We start from the raw sequence: 18,906 nt of genomic DNA, 5'->3' as shown, positions 1-18,906 counted from the left end.
AGTCTCAATAAGTTTAAAAAGACTGAAAGCATACAAAAGACACTTTCTTGGATCATAAAGGTATGAATTTGGAAATCAATAATAGGCGGAGTGCCAGAAAATTCACAAATATGTGGAGACTCAATAACACATTCTTAAAAAAACAGTGGGTCAAGGAAGAAATTACAAGAGAAATCAGTATCTTGAGGCAAATCAAGATAAAAATACAACATATAAAAAATTATGGGTTACAGCAAAAGCAGTGCTAAGGTGGAAATTTATTGCGCTAAATACTTATAACAAAAAGGAAGAAAGAGCAAAAATGGAGGAATTAGCTGTCCACTTGGAGGACTGGAGAAAGAACAGCAAACTAACCCCAAAGCAAACAAAAGGAAAGAAATAGTGAAGATTAGAACAGAAATAAATGAAATTGAGAACATGAAAACAATCAAGAAAACCAGAAGTTGGTTCTACAAGAAAATCAATAAGATTGATGGATCCTTAGTGAGGTTGACAAAAAGGAGAAGAGAAAGGATGCAAATAAATAAAATCAGAAATGGAAGAGGAGACATAACCACTGACCCTACAGAAATATAGGAAGTATTTAGGATACTATGAACAACTTTACGCTAATAAACTAGACAATGTAGATAAAATGGACAACTTCTTAGAAAAGTATGAACAACCAACATTGACTTGAGACAAAATAACTTCAACAAGCCAATCACAAGTAAAGAAATTGAATTAGTCATTAAGAAGTTCCCAAAAAAGAAAAGCCCAGGACCAGATGGCTTCACATGTGAATTCTACCAAACATTCAAGAAATAATTAGTACCAATCCTGCTCAAATTCTTCAAAAAAATTGAAGAGGAGGGCAGTCTACCTAACTTATTCTATGAAGCCAACATCACCCTCATACCAACCAGACAAAGATATTACAAGAAAAGAAAACTACAGACCAACCTCTCTAATGAATATAGATGCAAAAATTCTCAACAAATTCTTGCAAATTGAATCCAGCAGCACATTCAAAGAATTATATACCATGACCAAGTAGGATTCATCCCAGGTATGCAAGGATGGTTCAACATAAGAAAATCAATTAATGTAATACATGATATGAACAAATCAAAGCAGAAAAATCACATGATCATCTTGATTGATGCAGAAAAGGCATTTGACAAAACTCAACATCTTTTCTTATTGAAAACACTTCAAAGGATAGGAATAGAAAAGAACTTCCTCAACATGATAAAGCGAAATATGAAAAACCCACAGCTAACATCATCCTCAATGGAGAAAAACTGAAAACTTTCCCCCTAAGATCAGGAACAAGACAAGGATGTCCACTATCACAATTGTTAGTCAACATTATGTTGGAAGTTCTAGCCAGAGCAATTAGACAAGAAAAAGAAAGACAAGGCATCAAGATTGGAAAGGAAGAAGTAAAACTTTCACTGTTTGCAGATGATATGATGCTGTACATTGAAACCCCCCCAAAAAAAAAATCCACAGCAAAACTAGTAGAGCTAATAAATGAGTACAGTGAAGTGGCAGGTTACAAGATCAATGCTCAAAAATCTGTAGTGTTTCTATACAGTAATAACGAACAATCTGAGAGGGAAATCAAGAAAAGAATTCCATTTACAATTGCAACCAAAAGAATAAAATATTTAGAAAAAAATTCAACTAAGGATACCAAGGAGCTATACACAGAAAACTATAAGAAATTGCTAGAAGAGATCACAGAAGACCTAAATAAATGGAAGGGCATACCATGTTCATGGATTGGAAGACTAAATATAGTTAAGATGTCAGTTCTACCTAAATTGATTTACAGATCCAATGCAATACCAATTAACATCCTAAAAATTTACTTTTCAGAAATAGAAAAACCAATAACCAAATTTATCTGGAAGGGCAGGATGCCCTGAATAGCTAAAACTATTCTGAGAAAGACAAATGAAGTTGGCAGTCTCACACCACCTGACTTTAAAGCATATTACGAAGCTACAGTGGTCAAAAATCATGGTATTGGCATAAAGATAGATATAATGACCAAAGGAATTGAATAGAGTGCTCAGATGTAGACCCTCTCATCTATGGACAATTAATCTTTGATAAGGCAGTCAAACCAACTTACCTGGGACAGAGCAGTCTCTTCAATAAATGGTGCCTAGAGAACCGGATAGCCACATGCAAAAGAATGAAAGAGAATCCATATCTCACACCCCATACAAAAATTAACTCCAAATGGATCAAAGACCTAAACATTAGGTCTAAGACCATAAAACTTTTAGAAGAAAATGCAGGGAAATATCTTATAAATCTTATAACAGGAGGCAGTTCTTAGATCTTACACCCAAAGCAAAAGTATTGAAGAAAGAAAGAAAGAAATAGGAACTTCTCAAAATTAAACACTTTTGTGCATCAAAGAACTTTGTCAAGAAATTAAAAAGACAGCCTACACAATGGGAAACAATATTTGGAAATGGTATATCAGATAAAGGTCTATCCAGAATATATAAAGAGATTGTTCAACTCAACAACAAAAACACAAACAACCCAATTACAAAATGGGCAAAAGACAAGAACAGACACTTCTCAGAAGAGGAAATACAAATGGCCAAAAGGCACATGAAAAGATGTTCAATTTCCCTGGCTATTAGGAAAATGCAAATCAAAACCACAATGAGATATCATCTCACACCCACCAGAATGGCCATTATGAATAAAACAGAAAACAACAAGTGCTGGAGAGGATGTGGAGAAAGTGGCACACTTAATCCACTGTTGGTGGGAATGTCAAATGGTACAACTACTGTGGAAGGCAGTTTGGTGGTTCCTCAGGAAGCTAAGTATAGAATTGCCATATGACCCAGCAATACCATTCTTAGGTATCTACTCAGAGGACATGAGGGCAAGGATACAAACGGACATTTGCACACCAATGTTTACAGCAGCATTATTTACAATTGCCAAGAGATGGAAACAGCTCAAATGTCCATCAACAGAAGAGTGGTTAAACAAACTGTGTTATATACATATGATGGAATATTATATAGCTGTAAGACAGAATAAAGTTGTCAAATATGTAACAACATGGATGGACCTTGAGGACATTATACTGAGTGAGATTAGCCAGACACAAAAGTACAAATAATGTATGGGCTTACTAATATGAGCTAACATTAGTGAATGAATTTGGAGAATTTCAGCTAAGAACAGAGACCATCAGGAGATATAGAAATAACGTAGATATTGAGTAATTGGAGCTGAAGAGATACAGATTGTGCAATAGGACTAGGATACAGATTGTGCAATAGGACTAATTATAAAAATTCAGAAATGGATAGCACAATACTAGCTAATTGTAATATAATAATGTTAGTTCACTGAATGATGCTGAATGTGAGAATGATAAAGGCAGGAGGGCTGGGGGCACAAATGAAATCAGAAGGAAAGATAGATGATAAAGATGGAGATAGTATAATCTAGGGATGCCTTGAGTGTACAATGATAGTGAGTAAATGTACAAATTAAAAAATGTTTTTGCATGAGGAAGAACAAAGGAATGTCAATATTGCAGGGTGTTCAAAATAGATGGTCATTCATATTTTAAAACATTAACTTATGTGTAAGACTAAAGCAAAAGATGTTTATTTGGTACAAAATTTATAATTTGGCTAGTGCATTTCCTAACATAACTTATGTGAACAGTTTAATTGAACACCATAAGCCCATGGAATCTTGAATAGGGCATGAAATTTTGTAGGTTTGTCCAGAGTGATGACCTGATGAATCCCAGAGTGATTTGAACAGTGAATAAAAAGTATTTGCAAAGTCCTGTTTGGGGAATGGTGAGAAAGAGGGAAAATCCAACTTCCCATGTGCAGAATTCCTGATATTCTCACAAGCAGAGGGGACAACCAAAGCAATAGGCCGAGCCCTCAATCTTGGGGTTTGTTTATATGAAACTTATTTCTGCAAACGATAAGCTAAGCCTACTTAAAATTAGGCCTAAGAGTCACCCCCAGAGAACCTCTTTTGTTGCTCAGATGTGACCTCTCTCTCTCAGCCAACATGACGAGCAAACTCACTGCCCTCCCCCTCTCTACATGGAACATGACTTCCAGGGGTGCAAACCTTCTTGGCAACATGGGACAGAAATCCTAGAATGAGCTGGGACTCAGCATCAAGGAAATGAGAAGACCTTCTCCATCAAAGGCGGGAAGAGAGAAATGAGACAAAATAAAGTGTCATTGGCTGAGAAATTTCAAACAGAGTCAAGAGGTTATCCTGGAGGTTATTCTTACACATCATATAGATACCACCTTTTTAGTTAGGGTATATTGGAGAGGCTGGAGGGAAGTGCCTGAAAATGTAGAGCTGTGTTCCATTAGCCATGTTTCTTGAATATGATTATATAACGATATAGCTTTCGCAATGTGACTGTGTAATTGTGAAAACCTTGTGTCTGATGCTCCTTTTATCTATGGTTTGGACAGATGAGTAAAACATATGGATTAAAATAAATAAATAATAGGGGGAACAACTGCTAAAATGAATTTGGTGGATTAAAATGCAATATTATACTGGATGTTGTTGTCAAAGCAATGAGGCAAGAAAAAGAAATAAAAAGGTATCCAAATTGGAAAGCAGGAGAGAAACATCTCTATTTGCAGATGGCATGATCATATACAGAGAAAATTCTGAAAAATCCACGGGAAAGCTACTAGAGCTAATAAATGAATTCAACAAAATGGTGCAGCATAAAATCAACAAGAAAAAATCAGTAGTGTTTCCCTACAATCTGAAGAGGAAATCAAGAAAAAATTCTTTTATAATAGCAACTAACTATTATCATATATATACTAAATGTATATAATATTCTCAAGAATATAAAGGACTTACATCCAGAAAACATTGCTACAAGGAATCACAGAAGACCTTAATAAATGTAAAGATAATCCATGTTCATAGATTGGAGGACTAAATATTGTTAAAATGTCAATTCTATTAAAATAATTTATTAATTCAATGTAATCCCAATAAAAATTCCAACAACCTTCTTTGTAGAAATGGAAAAGCCAATCATAACATTTATATGAAAGGTTAATCTGGATGAAATAAATCTGTTTCTAGGTAAATATAAATTACCAAATTTGACTCCTGAAAATATTTTTTAAAACAAGCAGACCAATTTCCAGTAAAGAAATTAAGAATGTCATCAAAGATTAACCCTCCACAAAAGTACCTTCTTAGAGGTTTGTAAGTATGGAAAAAGAAAGAGGGAAAGCTTGACATCAATATTAACCTGACAAAGTAGTAAAGAGGCAGACTAATACATAATTTATAAATTTTGCAGGAATGCATAAAAATATAAGCAAGTAGATTTCTGCAGCATGTTAATAAATTAACACACACTGATCAAATGGAGCTCATTCCTGAGATTAGAGGGACTATTAAAAATAAAAAATTTTATTAATCTATTATAATAGATTAAAGGAGAAACCCCATTTAATCAACTAAATTAATAGTGAAAAGGCATTTTGCAAAGTTGAACATCTTTCCTTGATATTCACTTATCATATACAAACATTTATATACTTAGCAAAATGTAGCATCATGTTTAATAGAAGAAGCATTAGAATTCTCTCTATTATAGTAGAAAACAAGAGGGTAATGACAACCTACATGAGAACAGTTGCAGGATTATAGGGGAAACCCAACTGCAGCTGGTAATAATGAGAACCACATCAGAATGGGAAGAGGGGGCAGCCAGTACCAGTGGCATACTTAAGGACAATGTTGGAATTGGGCAGCAGAGCCAGCCAAGTGGCATTAGGACATTAGCTACATACAGGTAACCAGACAAATAAGTAAATATTCTAAGGAGAATGGAAAACAGTTTTCTCACTGATGGAGAGAGGGCATACAAATATGAAAGGGGTGAAAGTAGAATGAAACTATTGTACTGAACTGGAATTAGAGCTACATGAACTCAGGAAGATTAGACAGATAGATAGATAGATAGATAGATAGATAGATAGATAGATAGATAGATAGATAGATAATGTTTGTCTATATACTAGCAAACAAATCCAACAGCACACGATCAAATGGGATTTATCCCAGGTATGCAAGCATTGACCAATAAAAGAAAATCAAGTAATGTAATAGTTGTCTATAGTCATAGTGCTGCCCCCAAGCACTCAAATCTTGGTTTCTAAGTAACACACTCCACTACAGGGAATCAGAGCTTCTTGGAGAAATGTCTAACTCTTCAGCTTGGCTGGGAAAGCACATGATGAGCCTAGATCAACTTGTTATGCCAGAATGCAAGAAAATGCTCAACAAACAAAGGGACATGTCAAAAGTATATAAAAGACAATTCCATGGGGCTTTACTATCCAAATCTAGGACAATTTAAGCATCAAAATTAAGATAGTAAAGGATTATAATTCATTGAATAAAACTGGAGTCCCTGAGTCCACGTCGATGTAAATAAGTGAGTTAAAAAAGAAAACCATGATGATGAGAAAGATCTTTCTTACCCTAGGAAGTAAAATAAATTATGGAATCAGAAAACCACCATTTGGCAAACATTAAAGTAATAATTCAGGTATAAGAAATGTCAATGAGTGCTAAAATTACTGGGTGAAAATGGGATGAGAAATTGAATATTTACATAGTCCCAAAGTATCTTTGCACAAAATAATTAAGAATTAAAAGGAAAGAAAAGTAACTTTCTAGTTGAAATATCTAATAGATACCCCCAATTAAGTAGTCAAAGTTAACATCATACAAATCACCTTCATGTGACACTACATAGCAATTAACATCATACAAATCACCTTCATGTGACACCACATAGCATGCAGTGAGAGGAACGCAGCATCACTTCTGTGATATTCCTGCTCAAAATGCATTGTCTAGGTCCAACCATGCAGAAACATGGGACAAAACCACATTGAGGCACATTCTATAAAAGAAATGCCCTGCATTCTTCAAAAATGCCAATGATGAAACTCAGGTAAGAATGAAGAAGAATTCCAAATTGACAGAGACTAAAGGACATGACAACCAGATATAACATGTAATCCTGGGTTGGATCCTTTTGCTGTAAATGACACCATTTGGATGTTTGCAAAACCTGATTTTGGTCTTGGAGTAAAGATGTAGGAAGCTCTTTGTAATATTCTTGCAACTTTTCCATGTATCTGAAATTGTTTCAAACTTAAATTGTTTTTTAAAAGGTATCAAAATAGTGGAATTGGAAAATGGACAGATGGGTGGCAAATGACACCAGAGGAAACAGAAACCTAAGTCTATGGTAGAGGAAGCTAATAGGAATCAAGTCAACTCTCACCACAAAACCTAGGAAAGGATCCACATTAAATACCTCTAGATGTCAGGATGAAAATGGGAGATTGCTTAAAAATCTTTACCAGCAGAAGCTAGATTCTCAGATATCCCTTCCCACCTATCCCCACCTCAGACAGCCAGGAGAAAGTACTTCTCTCCACCTACTGCAGAAGATGTAAGCTTTATCCTCCAAAGATGTTCAGTCAAAGAGATCTGGGCACAAGAATACCAAATATAGTTGAGGGCAGAAAGAAGAACCTGACCTGAAAATATCAAGAAAAAGTGAAAATTATGCACATTAAATACTTAGAAGCCTCCCACAAACACACACCATGTTCCCCTCAGATTCCACAACCACAATTTGATCATTTGGTTAAAGATTGACAACCAGATTCACTTGTTATCAAGGTAGTTTTATGTTTTCCCTTCAAAATTAGCAATAACGGAATGTTTTTGCCTTTAGCTTGCATGGATCACCCTTGCAGGAATAAATTATTTCATTAAGAATTACAAAATAATGGTTTTATAATTCTCTCCTTTCTTCTGCCTTTATTAGCTGATATTCCTCTATAAAGAACAGCTTTCCCTTATCATCTCCTAAAAAATGTACAGTAAATGAATTCTTCCTCATTGATTATAGATTTTCAGAGTGAGGATTTGATGTAAAAGCTACCATCAATGTGACAATTAAGTCTCTCTCTGCCCCCCACTGTGGATTTATGAGCGATAATCAGATGTTGTTATTCTTTTTAATGCTAAAATTATCCCAAATATGGCCATTTTGGCATCTCTTTGGTCTGGCCCTTATGTACTTTTGTCACATATCCATTGGTGCTTGAGCATTTCTTTGCTTTCAAGCAAAGAAAACAAACTACAAGATGTCTAAGCTCATTTTGTACTTTTCCTGCTGCATAGCTGAGAATCAGCCATTTCTGTGAGGAACTGATTTCTTTCAGCAAATTTGTACTTAAAGTATAATTGCTGCTACCGAGGTGTCATTGACCACAGATTGTATTATTCCATTTATATGAAATGTCCAGAATAGGCAAATCCACAGAGACAGAAAGCAGATTAGTAGTTGCCCTGGGTGGTGGGAAGGAGGTGGGAAACAGGCAGGGACAGCTAATGGCACAGGTTTTCTTTTTGGAGTGATAAAAATGTTCTAAACTTAGATTGTGGTGTTGGTTGCACAACTCTGTGAATATGCAAAATACTACAGAACTGCAGACTTTCAAAAGATACATTTTATGGCATTACATCAATAAAGACGTAAAAAAAATAAAGAAATCAAGAGAACTTCCTCATTCTAATAAAAAAATATCTGCCCCCAAAATCTCAGTTAACATCATATTTAATTGTAAAAATGGAATGACTTTTCCTTATGATCAGGAACAAGAAAAGCATGTCTGCTCAAACCATTTCTATTCAACATTATAGTAGACGGCCTAGACAGTGCCATAAGGCAAATAAACAAATAAGTGAATAAGTAGAAGACAGAAAAGGAAGAAGACATACTCCTAAGAAACCTAAAAAGAGCTAACAGAAATAATAAGTGAATTGAGCAAGCTGCAAAATAGAAAACTGATATATGAAAATCAAATGTATTTCCATATATACTCGATAAGCAGTTGGAAAATAAAATTAAAAGAACAGTTCCATTTACAATACTATCCAAAACATAAGCACCTAGAGAAAAATTTAATAAAATACATATAAGAATAAAGTCTATACATTGAAAAATGCCCCAAAACTGCCAAAATAAATTAAAGAAACCTAAATAAATGGAGAGATATATCATGTTTCTGGATCAGAAGACTCAATAGTATTAAATGGTTATTCCGCTTTAAACTGATCCCCAGATTCCATGCAATCCCAATCAAAATACCAGCAGGCTTCTTTTGTAGCAATTACAAAGGGCAAGAATAGATAAAACAATTTGAAATATAATAGAATTGGATAGCCTATACTACTTGATTCCAAGACTTATTTTAAAGCTAAAGCAATTAAGACATACTGTAAAGTTAGCTAGTAATTAAGAGAATGTGATATTTGCATAAGAAGAGGTATGCAAATAAATGGAACAGAATAGACAGCTCAGAAATAGACCCATACGTATATGGTGAGTTGATTTTTGACCAAGGTGCCAAGGTAACTCAATGTAAATAGGATAGTTTCTTTCAACAAATGGTACTGGGACAACTGGACAGTTATATAAAAAAAGTCAATCTTGATCTTTCCTTCGCATAATACATACAAAAAAATCTCTAAAATGACCATAAGCCTATACATAAAAGCTAAAACTATAAAACTTCTAGGTGAATACATTTTTTTCATCTTGGGGCAGGCAAAGATTTTTTTAGGTAGGACACAAAAATCATAAAAACATAAGGGAAAACTTGCTAAGTTGGATTTTATCAAAAGTAAAACTTTTGCTTTTCAAGAGATACCATTAAGATATGGCAAGGCAAGTCACAGACTGTGAGAAAATTTTCAATACATATATATGACAAAAGTCTCACATTTGGAATACATAAAGAAACCTTATAGTTCACTAATGAAAAGAAAAGCAATTCAACTTTTAAAAATAGGCAAAAGATCTGAACAGATACTTCACAAAAGCAGGTATATTAAGCATTTGAGCAGTCATCATTAGTAAATAGGGAGTGAAAATTTAAACTCAAAAAAGTGCTAGGACATGTCCTCACCCCTATGTGGGTCATGACATCCAGCGGTGAGAGTCTCCCTGGCAATGTGGGAGATAACTCCCAGGGATGATTTCAGCTTGGGATCAACAATTTTGTCCTGACCAAAAGGCGGAAAAAGTGTAACTAATAAAGTACCAGTGGCAGAGACAGTTCAAATAGAGTCAAAAGGCTACTCTAGAGCTTGCTCTTATGCAAGCTTCAGGTAGACCTTGCTACTTATCATAACCTGCCAACTCGAACCAGGACCATTCCAGCCAATCCTAAAGAACACCTAAGGCAATATATAAGATTCCACAAGGGTTCCACGCACTAGAGTAACTTTCCAGAAACGTACAACTGCCAGATGGGTCCCTGGTCCAGATAAGTCCTGAAACCTAGAGGGTCCAGCCTCTCCAGAACAACAGATAGTTCCATCTCCCTACCCCATATTAGTGACAGACCCTTCCAACATGAAAAATTTAGAATGACCATAACCCAAACACTCCTAAAGAGAGGGATGGAAAGATCAAAGGTGATGGTAGAGGTATATAGTGAAGATAGTATTTAACAAATGAATATGAATGCTGAATCATTAAATTGATATGTCTTTTAGTCTCCAGTATCTTAGAGCAGCTAGAAATAAAAACCTAAAATTGTGGAATTGTAACCCATGTCAACCTCTGAAATATATTTACAACTAATTGTGGTGCTGCTTTGAAATTTATTGCTTTTTTGTATATATGTTATTTTTCACAAAAAAAAAGGAGAAAAAGTTGATTGTGATGATAAAAAAATATTTAAGCCATCTAGCCTCCTATATTCTGGAGCAGCTAGAAGGAAAAAAATCTGAGAGGATCGTATGGTAGCCCGTGACAAACTCTGGGATGTGTACTATAACTACTTGTTGAAGAGTGCTTTGAAAACTGTTGCTTTTCTATTTCTTTGCTCTGTATATATGTTATACCAGACAATAAAAACGTTTAAAAAATGCTTTGACATATCCAAATTCAAATGGCTAAAATTAAAAAGACTGATAATGCCAAGTGTTGGCAAAGATTTAGAGCAAATGTAATTCTCATACTTTATGTTGGTGGGAATGCCAAATGTAATAGCCATTTTGGAAAACACTTTGGCAGCTTTTTTTATAAAGAATTAATATATATCATCATATCACCCAGCAATTCCACTTCTAGATATTTACCCAAGAGAAAAGAAAACAGGAATGTAAATAGATACAAATTTACATAAGTGCATATATATGTATATATATACACACACATAAATGTTCAGAGTACCTTGTTATTTTCATTCTGGGCAGAAGAAGAAGTGGCCTAAGGTTACAATGTATATGGATTCAGACCAGTGGCAAATGGCCTAGCTGACTGGTCAAAGGCCTGGAAAACAAAAACTTAGAAGTTAATGTACAATGAGGTCTATGGTACAGACATGTGAGAAAGGGCACAAAGCATATGAAAATCTATAAGTCATATGTCAGCCCCTACCAGACAGCACCCACCATAGAAGAGATACTAAATAACCAAGTAGACAAAAATGACTTGGACAGTTGTCATCAGCAACTTTGGTCATTAACTACATGGGTCCCCTTCTGTCCTGGAAGGGCCAAGGATAATCTAGGTATGGGTTTGCCTTTCCTGCCTGCAGGACCTCAGTCAGCACCACTATGTGAGGGTTGACAGAGAGTTGATCCCCCAGCAAAGGATACTGTATAGACCAGAGGACCCACTTTATAGCAAAGAGGACTCCAGAAACTATGACTACAGAATCCATTGTTCGTATCACCTACTGTATCATCCACAAGCAGCTGGCCCATGGAGAGAATCTCCTGCACAGTAGTCTTTCAAGGCCCCTCTAAATTCTTGGCTTGTACAAATCAGACTGACCCACCCATAAATCAAGTTTAGGCTTTTTCCTCTTTGACCAGCTGGTTGTAATGAATCCCCAGATTGCCACAGATGTCAACTAAATTGCTTCTCCAGACATGCGGTCTGGACATTTTGCTCACACGGTTTGCTTGCACCCTCTGGTCCTGACTATGCTCAATCCCAGATGTACCACTGCTGTCTCATGTTGAATTGCCACTGGGCCACATGACCTCATGACTTGGTAGGTCTGAGGGAACTCAAAGCATGATGGCAGTTCCAAACGCAGGTCACCTGGTCAGGCACTCCATCGCCATGGGGCTCAGCAGTACTCCATGCAGGTCAAATTTTATGATATGTAATGTGATAAGAGGGGGAAAAATGATCATTTTTACCTTTAATAATATGACATTTTCAAATATTTCTATCTTTAATAAAGCAGTTTTATTGTATACTCTCCTATTTCTGTATATACAGCATTCCCAAAACTATATGCACAAAAGTTGAAAATAAGAAAGTCAAACAAAAGATTTAAATGCTTTAAAGGGTACTGGTTCCCAGAAATCAAAAAAAAAAAAAAAATAGAAAAATCCTTATCTTATATCATATTTGAATAATAATCTTGTGTTTATTCTTGCTGTTAATTTTGTGCTTGAAATTGAAAACAAAGCTTAAGTTCAAATATGACTAAAGATTTGACTTTTGGGCAAGCTTTAGGATTTGTATCTATTTTTATTAAGCATATGAAAATCTTGGTCCCATGATAAATATTAGTACTTCTATTTTTTTTTCACTAAAATTGGGGCAAAAGTTGTTGACATGGAGGTTGATGCTGCCAAAACTGAACTGGTAAATAACATCCAACATCACCACAGAAAAGCTTAATATTCATTTATCAGCTAATGTACAAAAATATAAATTCACTATAAAGACGAGTTTTAGACATTTAAACTCATATATATAAGGTATGTACAAAAGTCAAACCCGAAAATCTAGCACTGCTTGAATTACATTTAATTAAAAAATTACCATCCTAAAGAAAACAATTTGGTCATTCCTCAAAAAATTAAACATAGAATTATTGTTAGGAATGGAATCACATCGTCTACAAAAGGTATGTTCAGGTCCCATCCTCTGGTCCTACGGTGTGAGCCCATTTGTATATAGGACACTTGAAGATGTTAAGAGTTAAGGAGTGCCCAAACTGAATGAGGGAGAGCTGTAATTCAATATGGCTGAAGTTTTTCTATGCAAAGAAAATTGGGCATGGAAAGAGAAGTCACAAAGAACAGCCAGAAGCTGGAAGTCAATGATCTTGGAAGAAGAGGAAGACCCCACCATGTGCCTTGCCATATGATGGGGAAGCAGCCAGCCCTAGAAAGCATTGCCTTGCTGACAATTCAATATTGGACTAGTCCCAGCCTCAAAACCCTGAGCCAACAAATTCCCATCGTTTGAATCAATCCATTGCATGGTACTTGTTTAATGGCTAGGAAACTAAGACCTAGTTTAGTTACCATATGACCCAGCAATTGTTCTCCTAAGAATATACCCTAAAGAATTGAAGGCAGAGATTCAAACAAATATGTGTACAAGCATGTTCATGGTAGCGCTACTCATAATAGCCAAAGGTGGAAGCTGCCTATACATACATCAGTGGATATACGGATAAGCAAATGGTGGTGTATACACAGTGGAATATAACTTAGTCATAAAAAGGAATGAAGAATTGTTATGCACTACAAGATGGATGAACCTCAAAAATATTATACTAAGTCAAAGAATGTGACACAAAAGGTCACATACTGTATGATTGTGCTTATACGAAATATCTAGAATAGGTAAATCCATAGAGACAGAATGCAGATTTGTGGTTGCCAGGTTCTGGGAGGAAGGAAGAAACAAGGAGTAAGTGCTTAATGGGTAGAGGGTTTTATTTTGGAATGATGAAATTTGGTAGAGGTGGTTGCACAATATGCATAATATTGTGAATGTAATAAATGCCACTGATTATTCACTTTAAAATGGTTGATTTTATGTTGTATAAATTTCACCTCAATAGATTCAGATTTTTTAAATGATCAACTTAATAAAAATTGTGTTGAACAAGCCTACAAAGAAAAGCTTTTCTGGTGGAAAGTGGAGATGAGTGATTTCTCAAACATAGGTATCACGTGTAGCAAATGCTATGGGGCCTTTCCCATATTTCTCAGGCCAAACCACTTCGATGAGCCCCTACAATGTGAGTTGCCAGTTCAAGTGCATCTTTTTGCCTGAGGGTGCAAACACTGGGGTAAGGAAAAACTAACTCCCATCCTCCGTGTCCCTCCCAGCAACTCTCAACCAGTGATTAAGGGAAGGTAGTGTATAAATAAATACCAGCTCCCTCGCCCTTAATCAGGCCAACTCAAAGGTATGTGTTTTATGCCATGTCCCAGAATCTCCCCATGGGATTAAACTCCAGTTGCCCACAGTACTTGATAACACACCTTTACTGGCTGCCTTTTCTGTCCCACTAGCATTTCTATCCGATAATCGTTTCTTACACTTCCCACACTTCCCACATGAACTGCCTGCATTCGAATCCTCCTCTCAGGCTACTTTGCACAGCTTGACTCCACCACTGCAGTGAAAACTAGTTAGAACAGCAGTGACACTGACCAGTGACCTCTGAAGTGACCTGTTTGACCTAGAGAGGCACTGAATACTGAATAAACTGTTGTATCTACCAATCCTCTCTCAGGGAGTTTAAATGTGAAATACTTGAAAACAGTTGATGATGGCAGCAGAAACTCAGAGACACACCATGGGAAGAAAAAGTAGAAGACAAAAGGCAGTGGCACAAAGTATCTTCAACAGTTGGGATCAAGTTTTCTTCTTTTTATATGCATCAAAGTTTCATTTTATCATGTGTGAACCAAGAATTGAAACCAGTTATCTTCTGCCTTTACTTTTTCTACTTGACTCTCTAAATTTTATTTTCTATAAGCCAGCAATACCTTATATATTTCAAATATATTATTTCAAGTATCACTGTATCCCTACAAGAATTCATTCTGTATCTGATACTCCAAAGTTTCAGTAAAGTAGGTTAAACCTGGTACTTAGCCAATTACCCACAGAGACCCTAAACCAAAATTTTACATATCTCAAATCTTAAAACACATAATGTTCCTCTACCTCTTACAATTTACCCCCTTCCATCTTTCTGTGTCAGTAAAAAAGTTCTTCAAAATATCAATATTTGGCTTCTGATTAGAGAGACTATGATATATTTTCCTTTGAAGTCACTACCCAAGTCATAGCTAAATACACAAGTTCTACACTATGGGTCTGATAAAAGACGTCCTGGTTTGTACAGATGTTAATGACGCTCCTTACAGCTATTTAAAAGGAAATACACACTCCTTTTGCAGTCTTTTTGAGCCTAGATAACAATAATGTGTTAGAACTTTTAGCAATGTTTATAGCCATTATTTTATATTCTCAGACTAAGAACTCATGAAATAAAGGGAGCAGATATTATTACCTTACACCTAAAGGCTGAAGAAATGGAGAAGCTAAAAGTCTAGTTAACTTCAACAAGAAAACAAACTGTTGGAAAACCAGGACCTGAGCCAGAGTCCTGCTTCCTGACCAGGTACACTTTGCTCTCCCCTTCTGTAAAGTTCTGTTATCTATCATCTACGTGTTTTAAATTTAGAGTCCTGTGAGGATGCATATAGTGTCTTCCAATTTGCTGGATTCGAATAATGTTAGTACCCATGGAATGCACTAAATAGATATCAATTTATGATGGTGATTTAAAATATGTCTGATACACTCACAATATGGTAAAAGAGTCTTTAAACAAGAATTAATCTTCAATCATATTCAGTTTGAGAGAGAGAAGATTTTTTACTTATTTATTTATTTTTGTATGCTGTATGGTAAGGTCACATTTCATTATTTTTCTATATGAGTATTCCATTATTGCAGCACCATTGGTTGAATTTTTTTGTTTTGTTTTTTGTTTGTTTGTTTTGCTTGTTTGCTTGGTTTTTTTTGGAAGTGCATGGACCGGGAATCGAACCCAAGTCTCTTGCATGGCAGGCAAGAATTCTACCACTAAACTACCTTTGTACCCCCAGATTTTTTTTTTTAAGTCAGAAATTTCTCCAAGATCAGTCTTTCTCTTCATATATTTGAGGTAACACTCTCTTTTTAAAAACTAGAAAAACAAAAGTTCATAGGATCTTTCATTGTGAAACAAAGCTTTTTAAATGTGTCTAAACTTCATTTCTAACTAATTCCAGTAGCACTATCTCCCACTTTGTCCCATAATACTTCCTTGCTAATAAAGATAATGATTAAGAAGTATTACTTTTAAAGTTACATTAAAGAAATGTGCATTACAGTTTACTGTGACTTTTATAGACTAAAACCTATAAGCTATATTTTAAACATAAAATTGAAGCTTTCTTTTGGTATTTTAGAAATCTAACACTTTAATTCTAAGCCCATTAAACAATGATGAAGAGGTGGAGTAATTGTTCGACCAGGGCCACTTTTAAGAAAAAAGTTTGTGTATTGTGGCCCAAGGCCCCCTGCCCTTCTTTCCTTGATATTAAAAACAGGACAGAGACTTCTTGCTGAATTGTAAGTGAGATGACCTTTACTTCCAGCTAAAAGTGGTATAGGAGTGTAGAACTCTCACACACTCCTCATTTACCCTGTGCACCACTCCAGCACCAGCTTCCAAGAAGGGCTTTGGAAAGTCATTTCAACAATAGTGCTCAGGAGCCAGCACTCCCATTCATAATAGCCAAACCTTCTCATTGCACTTGGAAATTTATTGGCAGGTCCCACCATTTGATAGCTAGTATCCAGATTCTTCCATATTTATTGCTGAGATGCCAGCATTTTAAACTGTATTACCAAAATCCTAGAGCATTCACCTATTAAATCCAAAATTCTCTTCACCTGTCTATCTTTCTACTCAGTGTTTATCACCTCATCTTCACTTGGTGAAGATCGCTTTCCCTTCCTCACCAAAGTCACCTCTTAAAACCCTTACAGAAATTTTTTAATGTGTTTTGGATTTTAGCTGTCAAAGCATATTCCTCAGGTCACAAATCTTTCAAATAATTTCCTCTTTCCTACACAATTCCTAGAGCTCAGAACATGCTGCATTTTGAGTTGAGAATTCTTAAATTAACATTGATTTTTCAATATGAGCTTAGTATCTTGATAACTAAGAACAAATTCATTTGTGAAGGTTATCATCAATGTCTGACAATATCGTTTCTTGGAAAGGGCTGATCATAGCACATTTAGATGTGAATCTGATTCATAAAATTCTGAACTTCTTGCCCATGTATATTTATTTTATTTGAACTTAATATACTGGGTTGATAGAAATGAAATCTAAGCAACATATCCTCCTGGATAGCTTAAACAAGGGCTCTTGCTCAATAGGAGACACACAGAAAAAGCGACCAATAAATGAATGAGCAAATAATTATATAATTAAAATAAGTCACTTAACCCCACTACCCATCAATTTCATAATGTGGTTACAATAAGCATTAATACAATTATATGTGTTAAACCTTAGTATGCCATTAAACATAGTATCTATGGTGGATGTTGGTCGTTTTTGTCTGTTAGCTAGCCATCCCTCCTTCCTATCCTTCCAATTTCCTATAGCTTCCTCATATTTCAGAAACCAAAGAGACCAGGTCCTTTCTCCTCTTTCCCTCTCACAGCCAGGAGACAGACACATGACTGGTCTTTCTCTGGACTGTGAAACTGAGTCAGGGATAAAACTATCTGGGGAGGTTTCAAGATATTATAGGGGCAGAAGTGTGTGGGCCACCTCGCCCCTTTAGGGTGATCTTTGCCGTGGCTTGTGTGGCTCTCACGGCCTACCTTGGCTCTTGCCCAGTCTCTAAGCTTTGTCCTCAAACCCACCACTAATTCTCTATGTCCAGATAGCCTTCCAATGTTATATATATGCTTTGTTTTTTTTTTTATTTTAAGAAAGGCTGAGTTGTTTTCTGATGCTTATACTAAAGAACCAGGGCTTATATTGTACTATATTAGTCAAGATCCTAGGAGAAAACAAAATTCCACTTAGATAATTCACATAAAGAGATCTTAATGAAAAAACCACTTACAGGGGTGTGGGTTTGGGTTAAAGAGGGTAAGAGGGATGTTGAGGAACCCAGGGACTAGCGCCGTTACTACCTCTAGGCCCAAAGGGGCAAGAGAGGAAATAAGAATTACTGGAGCCCAATAAGAGATGAAGCCAAGAAGGAAGGGGCTGCCCAATGGATGAGAGAGATTCCAACCTTTCTCCTCTCACCTGCTAATCTCCTGCCTGTGTCCCCCATTGGCCAATGTCAACCAAATGCCTGTCAACAAGAGACAGTAGGTGAAAAAGTGTGTGGGGTTTCATCTACTGTCTCCTGTTGACAGGGGCACACTGCAGGGTAGAGAAGACAGAAAATGGAACTAAACAAGGGGGTGTTTTTTTTTTAAGAAAAAAATGATCAATATTGACTTTCACAGTTGATTTTTAATAAATTAAAGTTTCATGGTGTGGTTGAATGATGGAGACTTATATATATGTGAAACTAATCAGGAAAATTCAAATAAAAAAGAAATCAGTGATTATAATATTAATATCAGTCAAAATATAATTCAGAGCAAAACACACGTTAAAGAGAATAATTATGCAGTAACAAAGGAGCATTATATATTAATAAGAGCATAATCAACAAAGATATTAACAGTCATGAGTCAATATTTCAAATAAAATATATAAATTTTAAAAGATAGACAAAAAACACAATGTGTCAGTATGTTAAATATGTGTTAAATATAAGTGTCTTACTTTTTGACATATAAGTCAAGGAAAAATTATCATATGGAAGTGATAAATAACAGAAATAGGTGTTTAAATAGTTAAAAATTGAACTCAGTATGTAATAGGTGTTTAAATAGTTAACATA

General features: G+C 35.5%; 1 long non-coding RNA gene across 1 annotated transcript in view; it reads left to right on the top strand.

Moving 5' to 3' along the window:
* Window positions 1-15,545, top strand: part of LOC143676350 (uncharacterized) — a 33,508-nt gene extending 17,963 nt beyond the window's left edge. The window contains exon 3 of the long non-coding RNA XR_013172026.1: window positions 15,402-15,545. This is a non-coding gene — a long non-coding RNA (uncharacterized LOC143676350). The remainder of the gene's footprint in view (window positions 1-15,401) is intronic.
* Window positions 15,546-18,906: the final 3,361 nt, after the last annotated feature.

This window comes from Tamandua tetradactyla, chromosome 3, assembly GCF_023851605.1.
Source record: "Tamandua tetradactyla isolate mTamTet1 chromosome 3, mTamTet1.pri, whole genome shotgun sequence".
Lineage (NCBI taxonomy): Eukaryota > Metazoa > Chordata > Mammalia > Pilosa > Myrmecophagidae > Tamandua > Tamandua tetradactyla.
This window is presented reverse-complemented; position numbering and strand designations above follow the sequence as displayed.